General features: G+C 46.5%; 1 long non-coding RNA gene across 1 annotated transcript; it reads left to right on the top strand.

The window, feature by feature from the left end:
- The first annotated feature begins 3,020 nt into the window (after positions 1-3,020).
- On the top strand, positions 3,021-6,676 carry LOC117641232. The gene is made up of 3 exons (XR_004587481.1): positions 3,021-3,135; positions 3,768-3,909; positions 4,862-6,676. It is a non-coding gene; the product is annotated as an uncharacterized LOC117641232 (long non-coding RNA).
- The last annotated feature ends 2,671 nt before the right edge of the window (positions 6,677-9,347 follow it).

Raw genomic sequence — 9,347 nt, 5'->3', positions numbered from 1 at the left:
CCACTAAACATGACTTACGTCATATGAGGAATGCGTTAGGTCCGCGTTTATAACGAAGTAGGCAGCCCGCAATACATTTCCTGGCTGAAGACATCGTGCAGCTTCATTTGACGTAAACTGCCAATGTCTTGGGCATTTTGGGTGACCCGATTGACTTCTAAACGCCCTAAGGTCTCGAACACTGAGCCACTAGTCTACCTTCAGTGGCACTCATAGCACGCTCAGCCCGAATCCTTGGGACAAAGGACTACAGCACTTACTCATGCGTAAAGAGATTAATAAAATGCCGGTGTCCACTTTGTTGCTCTCGTGTCTAGTGTTTCAAGGTAATTCACTTGCCTCCATAAATTTTAAGTAGTTCGGCAACTATTCATTCCCTAGATGACTGAACAAGCCGGTCAGGACGATGGGCGACACGGAAACCCATCTCAGGGATACAGCAGGAGCAAAACTGGTTGGGACAGATCACTGAATGCTAGTTGACGAACGGACGCAAATTAGAACCCACTACGCGCCTTGCTGGTAATGGCGAGTTTATTGAGTACTCGAGAGTGTTTACACATGTCTCTTACATTCCAGCCTTTTAAGCACACACTCAATCGAGCACTCAATCCTCCTTACAATGAGCTTCTCCGTTGCTATGAATCCTGGTTTCCGGGCATGCCTTGCAGCTATGCTATGAGGGTTTGGCCAGGTCTTAATGGTCGACGGTTCAGTAATTTTATTAAAAATCACTATCTCGATCACAAGGCGATTAGAATTCTGCCATCTATTATCATCAAAAACGTTTCGGCAACGAGGCACTGTAGAAAACACTAAGAACAGCAAATCATGGTTTGCGGGTTGCCTACCTTGTCCCCTGTGACCCCTGTGCACCAAATTTTATCCTTTGACTTGCTAAGGGTCTACAAATCCGTTTTAGGTTCCCTTTGAGTCAAAATGACGGTTCAAGAGTTGACTTGTACGACGAAAATGCCCTTGGGTCAAATTGGCCCGCTCGGCGCTTTACGGTAATCCGAAAACCCGGCGCTTCTAGTGTTAAAAGTTGTTTAAGTAAACTAGATGCTAAATTATTGGCTGAGCGATAGCGAAGCCTGTTACTCCAGTGGGGTTGAAAAGTTTTTCATGTCTGTCTGTCTGTCTGTGTGTCTGTGTGCGTGCACTACTCCTCCTGAACGGCTCGGCCGATCTCGGTGAGATTTTGCACACTTTTTAGGTATGTCCTTGGCTCGGCACACGCAAAATTTCACTACCCTAGCTCATCTGGTTCAGTTTTTATAGCCGAAAAACACCTAAAAAACGGCCTAAAATCGAGTTGTCTGCAGGCAGATGCCTTCTGTCTTGAGGAAAGGGGGGTCTGGGGGGCAGGGCCCCCAGCCTTGCCAAGTTTAAAAGTTTCAAGGGTCAAGATCGTGTGATCTGAGGGGCGTCTGGGGGGTGGAGCCCCTCAGCATGCAACAAGCTGGAAGAAACCGACGATGGACAAGCCATTGCCTACCGAAGGCAGGCTAGCGCCGCAGGCCAAGGTAGGTGTAAACGCCAGGCGTGGATTGTCGAAACTGGTGCAGCATCGCGAAGCCTGTTACGACAAGACACGGTCTTGCGTACACCTACCTTGTTTTCTTAATAATACTATAAAAATTGACATACTTTTCATTTGCTTTCAGGGAAGTTACAGTGGAAATCGGTCTTGGATTGTGTACAGCAGTATGAGTCAAGATGGCAATTGCCTTTTCTCAGCCATTGCACACCAGTTGTACAAGCACATGGCAGTGCAGTCCACAGAGTTTGAACAAGCTGCTATGGACTTACGATAAAAGGCAGCAGCATTAATAAGAGAGGATCTGTCTACATTTGGTGAAAGTATTGATGAAACAATAGCGGACCTGCAGGACAATAAAAAGTATAGCCCAAAGACAACCAGAGGCAGGCGCCAAGCCTATCTACGTAATCTTGAGCTAGGTGTTGAGTGGGGAGGAGAAGAAAGCCTTTCTGTCTTGCTCGCTCGCTTAATTTGATTTTACTAACTTTTGTTCATCTCTTTCCTAGATTTGGGAAAACTCAGTTGATGGAAACACATCAGTTAGCTGGAAGCAGTGCCGTTCCATCTGCTACTGGTCAAGCTTTTCCTGACAATGAGAGCATTTTGCATGATGGTAGACTTGGCAGCATTCATTCACCGGTTTCTTTGAATAACAGTACGTTGCTTGTCTTTCAATTTTCCTTTCAATATATTTCTGTGTCTCGCTCTATTCCTAAATTTGATAATACAAGGTAGGTTTACGCCAGACCGCGTCTTGTCGTAACAGGCTTCGCGATGTGTCGCTGCCTGTTTCTCCAATCCGCGCCTGGCGTACCTACCTTGGCCTGCGGCGCTAGGCTGCCTTCGGCAGACAATGCTTGTCCATCATCAGTTACTTCAGAACTGTTGCATGCTGGGGGCCCCCAGACCCCCCTTCATTCTAGATAGAGGTGCTTCATCTACAAATTACACGATCTTGACCCTTGTAACTTTTCAACTTGTCGGCCCCCCAGCCCCCTTTCATCCAGACAGGAGAGGTCTACCGACAGAAAACTCGATTTTTCGCCGTTTTTTAGGTGTTTTTCGGCTATAAAAACTGAACCACTTGAGCTAGGATGGTGAAATTTCGCGTGTGCCGAGCCAAGAACATACCTAATATAGTCGAACCCCCGAAAGAATAGTAGACCGTCCCCGGCTGCTGCGGAGCGGTCGTGAGCGGGGAGCGTCCCCACTCCTTCCCGTAGTCCCCCACTCCTCCTAGAGCATATGCGGAGGGGAAGGAACAAAAGAAGTGTGATTCAAAACTGCCAACAGATGACAACTCTTACACATTTTTTTAAAAACTTCCTGTTCATGAGTAAATTGTCATCTGGTCACTTTAAATGTATTATTGTTTTATTTTGTGCGTGTGAGATACTAATTCTCTTAAAATAATGAAAATTATGTTTTGTCGTTGTGGGGACCAACAACAAAAACAAAAGGGAGCAACAAGCAACATGGCGTCTCTGGTGGACGCGGTGGTTTCATGGTGCGGCCTCGCGACAAATTCGATCTGATTTGGAAGAAAAGCATGAAGAAATTAAGTAAACAATGGTCAAGGATGGTGTTTGAGAGTAAGCGAAAGGTTTGGGCTATAATCTAGCCTTCAGCGGACTCTTGGGAAAATATTGTAGCCCTAGTTAGCGTCTGGCTCTTTCCTAACCAAACTAAGCTGTGCAGGTCGTCCCGTGGATTAAGTTGAATATTGTGCAATTTTCGCTTTATCGCCTAGATCCTTTCCATGTATCTAAAGGTTAATAGCGTTCTCGATATGCCATACAGACATAACCTCCTTGTAGCTAAGTCATCATTAAAATACAAGTTAACCTCAAATTTGCTTTGCGCTATGTTCAATATAAGTTAAGGTAGATGCCCTTTCATATTTTTGACCCTTGAATAGAAATCTGTCAAAGAAAGTAATGCTACACTGCATGAATCCGGTTAAATTAGGTGATTGTGTTTGGAGATGTATTGTGCATTTTTCTGGGGTGCAATCTCCTCTCTCGTGACAAAGGGTGACGGGTATGTAGGATAATTAGTGTTGTAAAATCCTTTTCAAAGTATGTGCTAGTTAGTTTATCTGCATCAGTCAGAACAGCAGCCTTCTTATGTTCAGGATTTTGCATCAACTTAGTGGGTGAACCGACATGTTTGCATGTGATCATGTAAAGTCTTTTAATGCTAATTTTGTCGCATCATGTTGCAGTTTTTCTCAACTTTGCATCCTTGATCGGACCGCATTACCAGTTCCAAGGACAGTGTGTTGGAGCATTGAGGGAGGAAGGACATTGTCAGCGTTGAAGATTTGAACCCATTGCCTGCTTTTATTTGCAACAGGAGAGATGCAGGTATGTAAATATAATTAGTTTAGTATCCATTTAGTATTGTCAAATTTGTTTGTATCATTTGAGTCGTAGTTTCTCAAATGAACAAAATGCTAACCCCTTGGCATTTCTGATTTGGCTCAAACTTTGTGGAACGTTCGGAATATGAGTAGTGAGTCCTCCCAAAATTTTTCAGACCTCTAGCCTTTACCTTAGAGCTGCTGTAAAACAAGATTAGTTTGAAGAAATGCTGCAAAGGTTCTTCAAGAACCTTTGCACTCAATTGTTGTGCAGAATCAAAAAATATCATGACAGGTTCAGTCCATAGGAGTACTTAATGTAAAGCGTCTTAATTTGTTGTCTAGTCCGAAAGAAACCTTCCCTCTCAAACACTTCGAGCTTCAACTCAAAGTATTTAATAAAATTAATATGGTAATTCCTGGACTTAACGATACCTTGCATGTCTGTCTCTTTAATATTACTCAGTTGGGTTTGTGGATGGACTCGTTTGCACCAGGAGGAAATGAATGTAATGGTCAGCAAGAAAGCATTTAGCGATTAGCATTTTCATACTTAAAGTTAAAATATTGTTTGACTTTCATGTCCCTTGTCATTTAAAGGTTCCAACTAACAATATCAGATCAGTATTTTATGCTCTTCAATTATAGGGAAAACCCACTTGCTTCAGATTTCAGATTGAATCAATTTTCTTCACTCTACTGACACAAATTTTGAATATCATTAAGCAAATTAGTGTGTATTTCTTGCAATCTATTTTTGCGCAAGCAGCGCACAAAATTTCCCGCACACCAAGATGTAGTTAACATGCATAAAATTGTGCCTTGTCCACTAAAAGATCAGTAAGTGTGTGGAAATTTTGTCTGTACATAAGAAACTCACCTTCAAAATAGTTTCAAGGTGGTGATGTTTCCAGCGTGATAGTGTTTGTGAACTAATGCAGGTTGGTTCCTTCCAGTGAGCTGCCAAGATGGGAAAAGGAGAGTGTGCGTCTCCCTCTCCAAGTCACCGTTGCAGTCGACTGGGGCGCCGTCCTACCGTGCTGTGCCCTGCACTGCTCTCCTCCACGCCTCGCCTCCTCGCCTCGCCTCGCCTCCTCGCCACGCCCTGCCTCGCCTCGCCTCGCCACGCCGTGCCCTACCGCCCTGGCCCGGCGCGGCTGGGGCCGTTGCCATTCTAAGTCATCACTAGAAGTGCGTCCAACGTATGGCCTTTTGTGTTCTTGCCAGTGCGGTTGGCAACTGCGTTTGCTAGTGCGTTTGGCAAATGGGCAATTGTTCCAAGTGTCAGTGCTGCCTCAAAAGGTGTGTGAAGTGCGTGTCGTGACCGTGTCACTCGGCCCGCTACACCAGCTCGCCGTCTCCCTCTGGCCGACTCAAGATTCCATCATCTGGCGTGAGTAAAAGTCGACCCGAAGTCGTGAATGATGTCGTTTTCAGCCGGAAACTTTCAAAGTGGCGTTGCGTCTGGAGGCGCCATTGGGAAAGTACACGGTAAAAACGGTTCATACTTTTGATTTCCAGGGAGTTCGTAGGAAAAACCAGGGACCGTTTTTACCGTGTGGTTTTGTGTATCTGCACACAAAATCTGTGTGTTCTGTACAAAGAAATATTTCGCAATTACAAAGTATTTTTTAAGTAAACTTATGTATGCTCAAAATACTTAATTACAACGAGCTGCTTTTCTTTGATAGGCCTGAAATAGTTTGTGAGGTTGTTACATGAAGAAATAGTTGGTAATTACAAAGTATTTTCTTAGTAAGCCAATGTGTGCTCGAAGTACTTAGTTCTTTCTAACGAACTGCTTTTCTTTGCAAGGCCTCAAATTGTTAGTAAAGTTTTCTCAGTGAGATCACTGTTTGTCCTGGGGCAAACTACAAGTATTTTCCTGTTGGGGCCCCACGCTTCTAGCCTTCGGGCATGCTGTGGTCAACTCTTGCAGGCGTCGGGCATTGTGTGGTCGCAATTCAAAGCGTCAGACACAACTGGTCGACACTTGCAAGCGTAGGACAAACTGGTCCACGCCAACAAGTGTCGTGTTGTCCTATTCTTAGATGTGCTGTGTGCCGGGTATCACGCGAGTGTTAACCCCAACGCGTTTTTGCCGTGTGCACTGTGAAAATCTGTTGTCACTTTATGACGAAAACGTGGATGGTATTTTCATCACGTTCAAATAATGACAGTCTCATTACAAATTGATGACATTTTAATCAAAGCTCCAATACTTATTGCATGGGCGTGACAACAATGTCATCAGCTGTTTAAATGACATCCTTAAAAGAAAAATGGGCCTCGAAATTGTCATTAAGTAACGACTCAAATTTTCACAGCGTGCTTACGACTCAAATCGCGAAAGACTCTTGATTCCTTTTCCATTAAGAAGTGCCGCCTTCACTCTCATTATAGGAACGTGACATTACATTCAAATGAATGTGCCAACATGTCACGTTCCTTTCAGCACTGTGTCGCGTTCGTTTAAATGTGAATTAGCTAGTTTGTGGCCGATTCACATCCAAACGAATGTGACTCAACGCTCAAAGGAACGTCACATTTTGTGACATTGGTTTCAACATGATGTCACGTCGCTCAAACGAGAGTTTTACGTTGCAGTGTTAGATATACTAGACATACATACTCTAGTAAAACTAAAGCGAAACTCTATGCGTGAGTCAAGCATAAAGTTACGCTTGAAGACGTAGTGCTTGAATCGAGGGGTCGGCAACTCATATATTACTTCGTACGCGGTGGCTATATTACCCGTATATTACCTGTACATTACCATATATTACTTGCATATTACCACAATTTCGCTTCTATAATACCCCTATATTACTATATATTACTTCGTATTACTTTATATTACACATATATTACCTATATTACTGGTAATATACGTATACTCCCTCGTACAAGGCCAAGGGAAGTTGCCGACCCCTCGGCTTGAATTGACGCATACTCTGGAAATTCCCCCATGCATTAAGATAGGGGAAATCTTGGCGGATCAGCCTGTTGCGCATCATTTCAAGCGTCAACTGATTACGCTTGAAAACAGAAGCTTATACTACGGTTTAGTTTTACCAGTGTAGCAGATACATAGAAGGCTGCTGCGCGGCGCCCGTCTAGCGTGTCTGTATTTACGAGCAGCCCGATGTTTCTAAATGCTCCGTGCAGTCTGGTCCAAACCAAGTTCCCCTCTTTCCGCGAGCCGTTCCGTTAGCGCGCTCACCAGCCTCGGGTTATAGGGTCCCCCGCTGGCATCCCCCTCTCATTCTCCGCACGCCGTAGGTTGTTCAATTCTCGCCCGCTGCGGCCTCGCAGGGTGGGGTCTCTGTTGATTAACCCGTGCTAAGTGCGGCGAAGACGGCGTGTCAGCTTGGGGGTAGACAATTACCCCCCCCCCCCACACTGCACCCCGTGAGTGTTTGAGTGTGTGTGACAAAGCATGTTTGTGTGGCTGTGCTGTAGCCTGCGACTGAAAGCTTCCTTTGATCTTTGCGGCTGTAGATTTGATTGCAAGTCGACTTCGCGACGACGGGGCGTCCCTCGGCGTCCTTTTTCATTTCGATAAATGATAATTGCTACTAATATTGATGCTTCGATTCCCTGTATTTGCCGCCTGTCGCTTTGGCTGTTCGAGGCCTTCTCGATGCGTACGCGCAGAGAAGGAAATTGCTTGACGGCTCTGTACTGAGCGGCGTAGAAAGGGTGTCGGTGTGGGGGTGGTTCGTGCTCCACTGCACCCCTTTTTTTTGTGCAAGGCTCTTTCTGTCCAATCTGTCCACAGTGTAGGATGCATATTTGGCACGTTCCTTGCTGTCCTGTCCAAATCTAGTTCCCCTTCTGCGACCCGTTCCGTTATTGCGCTCAGCAACCTTGCTTAGTATTACGTTGACTCATTTTTGGGACTTCTCTCAAATCAATCTCCGCCTTGTCCTCTGCCATTTGAGGCCTGCTCGTTGCGTCCGCGCAGGGCAGAGGCTTTCTCGATTGGCTTGGCACTTTGCGGCGTAAAAGGGGTGTCGGTCTTGGGGTGTTTCATACTCCCTGGCCCACCCGTGTTTGTGCGTGTGTGTTTGTGTGTGCGCTTGTCCATCTTTTATCCTTTTTTTTGGGGGGGGGAGTACCTATTTTGTGCTGAGCAGCCGTTCCGTTAGCGCGCTTTGCACCGTCAACTTATTGTTCAAACGCCCCTTACTTCAATTCTAGCTCTCTATCTCCGCCTGTCGGCCGTTCGTGGTCTGCTCGTTGCGTCCGCGCAGGGCAGAGGCTTTCTCGATTGGCTTGGCACTTTGCGGCGTAAAAGGGGTGTCGGTCTTGGGGTGTTTCATACTCCCTGGCCCACCCGTGTTTGTGCGTGTGTGTTTGTGTGTGCGCTTGTCCATCTTTTATCCTTTTTTTTTGGGGGGGGGGAGTACCTATTTTGTGCTGAGCAGCCGTTCCGTTAGCGCGCTTTGCACCGTCAACTTATTGTTCAAACGCCCCTTACTTCAATTCTAGCTCTCTATCTCCGCCTGTCGGCCGTTCGTGGTCTGCTCGTTGCGTCCGCGCAGGGCAGAGGCTTTCTCGATTGGCTTGGCACTTTGCGGCGTAAAAGGGGTGTCGGTCTTGGGGTGTTTCATACTCCCTGGCCCACCCGTCTGTATGTGTGCGTGCGCCTGTGTGCTTGGGGAGGCCTCGTTAACGCCGATGACGGGATTTGTTGCGGACTTTTCGTGACGCAGCCCGCTGATTGCACTGTTAAGGCGATTGCTCTCCTAAATTCAAGTCAACGGATTGGGTCTAAAGTCGATACACGTGTTTGGCATTTGAAGTATAGGTCTGCTCTTGCAACGTTCACGCCCGAATTAAGAGACTTAGACCAAAAGTAACTACAGATTCTGAAAGATAAAATGTGCGCCCATTCAATGGTTTCCAGCCAAAAGCGGTGTGCGGGTGGCGTTTGGGGCAGATAGGCCCCTCCTCGAATGATAAATTATTATCGTACGGGTGACTCTACGGCCCACAGTGAGCCAGAAGAATGTCGCAGGCGGCCAAAACTAGACGCGTTTTGAGTTCTAGAGTCACTAAACTGGACTCGAACCGAACGTGTAATCCCACAAATGGATTGCTCTCCGAGTGAGGCATCCATTGGTTGGGTCACACGTTCGGCTCGAGTCCCATTTAGCGCCTCTGGAGCTCAAAACGCGTCCGGGATTTTGACCGGCCTCCACTTTTTCTAGCCCACTGTGCGCTCCGGCCCGGCCCTTGAAATGCGAACGCTGATCACCTCCTCAAGAACCCTGTCACTTCGCACTTTCACTTTATATCGAATTGTGTTTGCTGCGTAGCACGTGCAGTGCCGTGGGGCCCGAGGGACAGCGTCCTGCGATTCGGGTCCCTAGGGTGATGATGCGGGAGGATCGGAGCGCTTGAGGGCGCCTGTGAGGCTTTCTCGTCTCACCCTGA

This window comes from Thrips palmi, unplaced genomic scaffold, assembly GCF_012932325.1.
Source record: "Thrips palmi isolate BJ-2018 unplaced genomic scaffold, TpBJ-2018v1 HiC_scaffold_15, whole genome shotgun sequence".
Classification (NCBI taxonomy): domain Eukaryota; kingdom Metazoa; phylum Arthropoda; class Insecta; order Thysanoptera; family Thripidae; genus Thrips; species Thrips palmi.
This window is presented reverse-complemented; position numbering and strand designations above follow the sequence as displayed.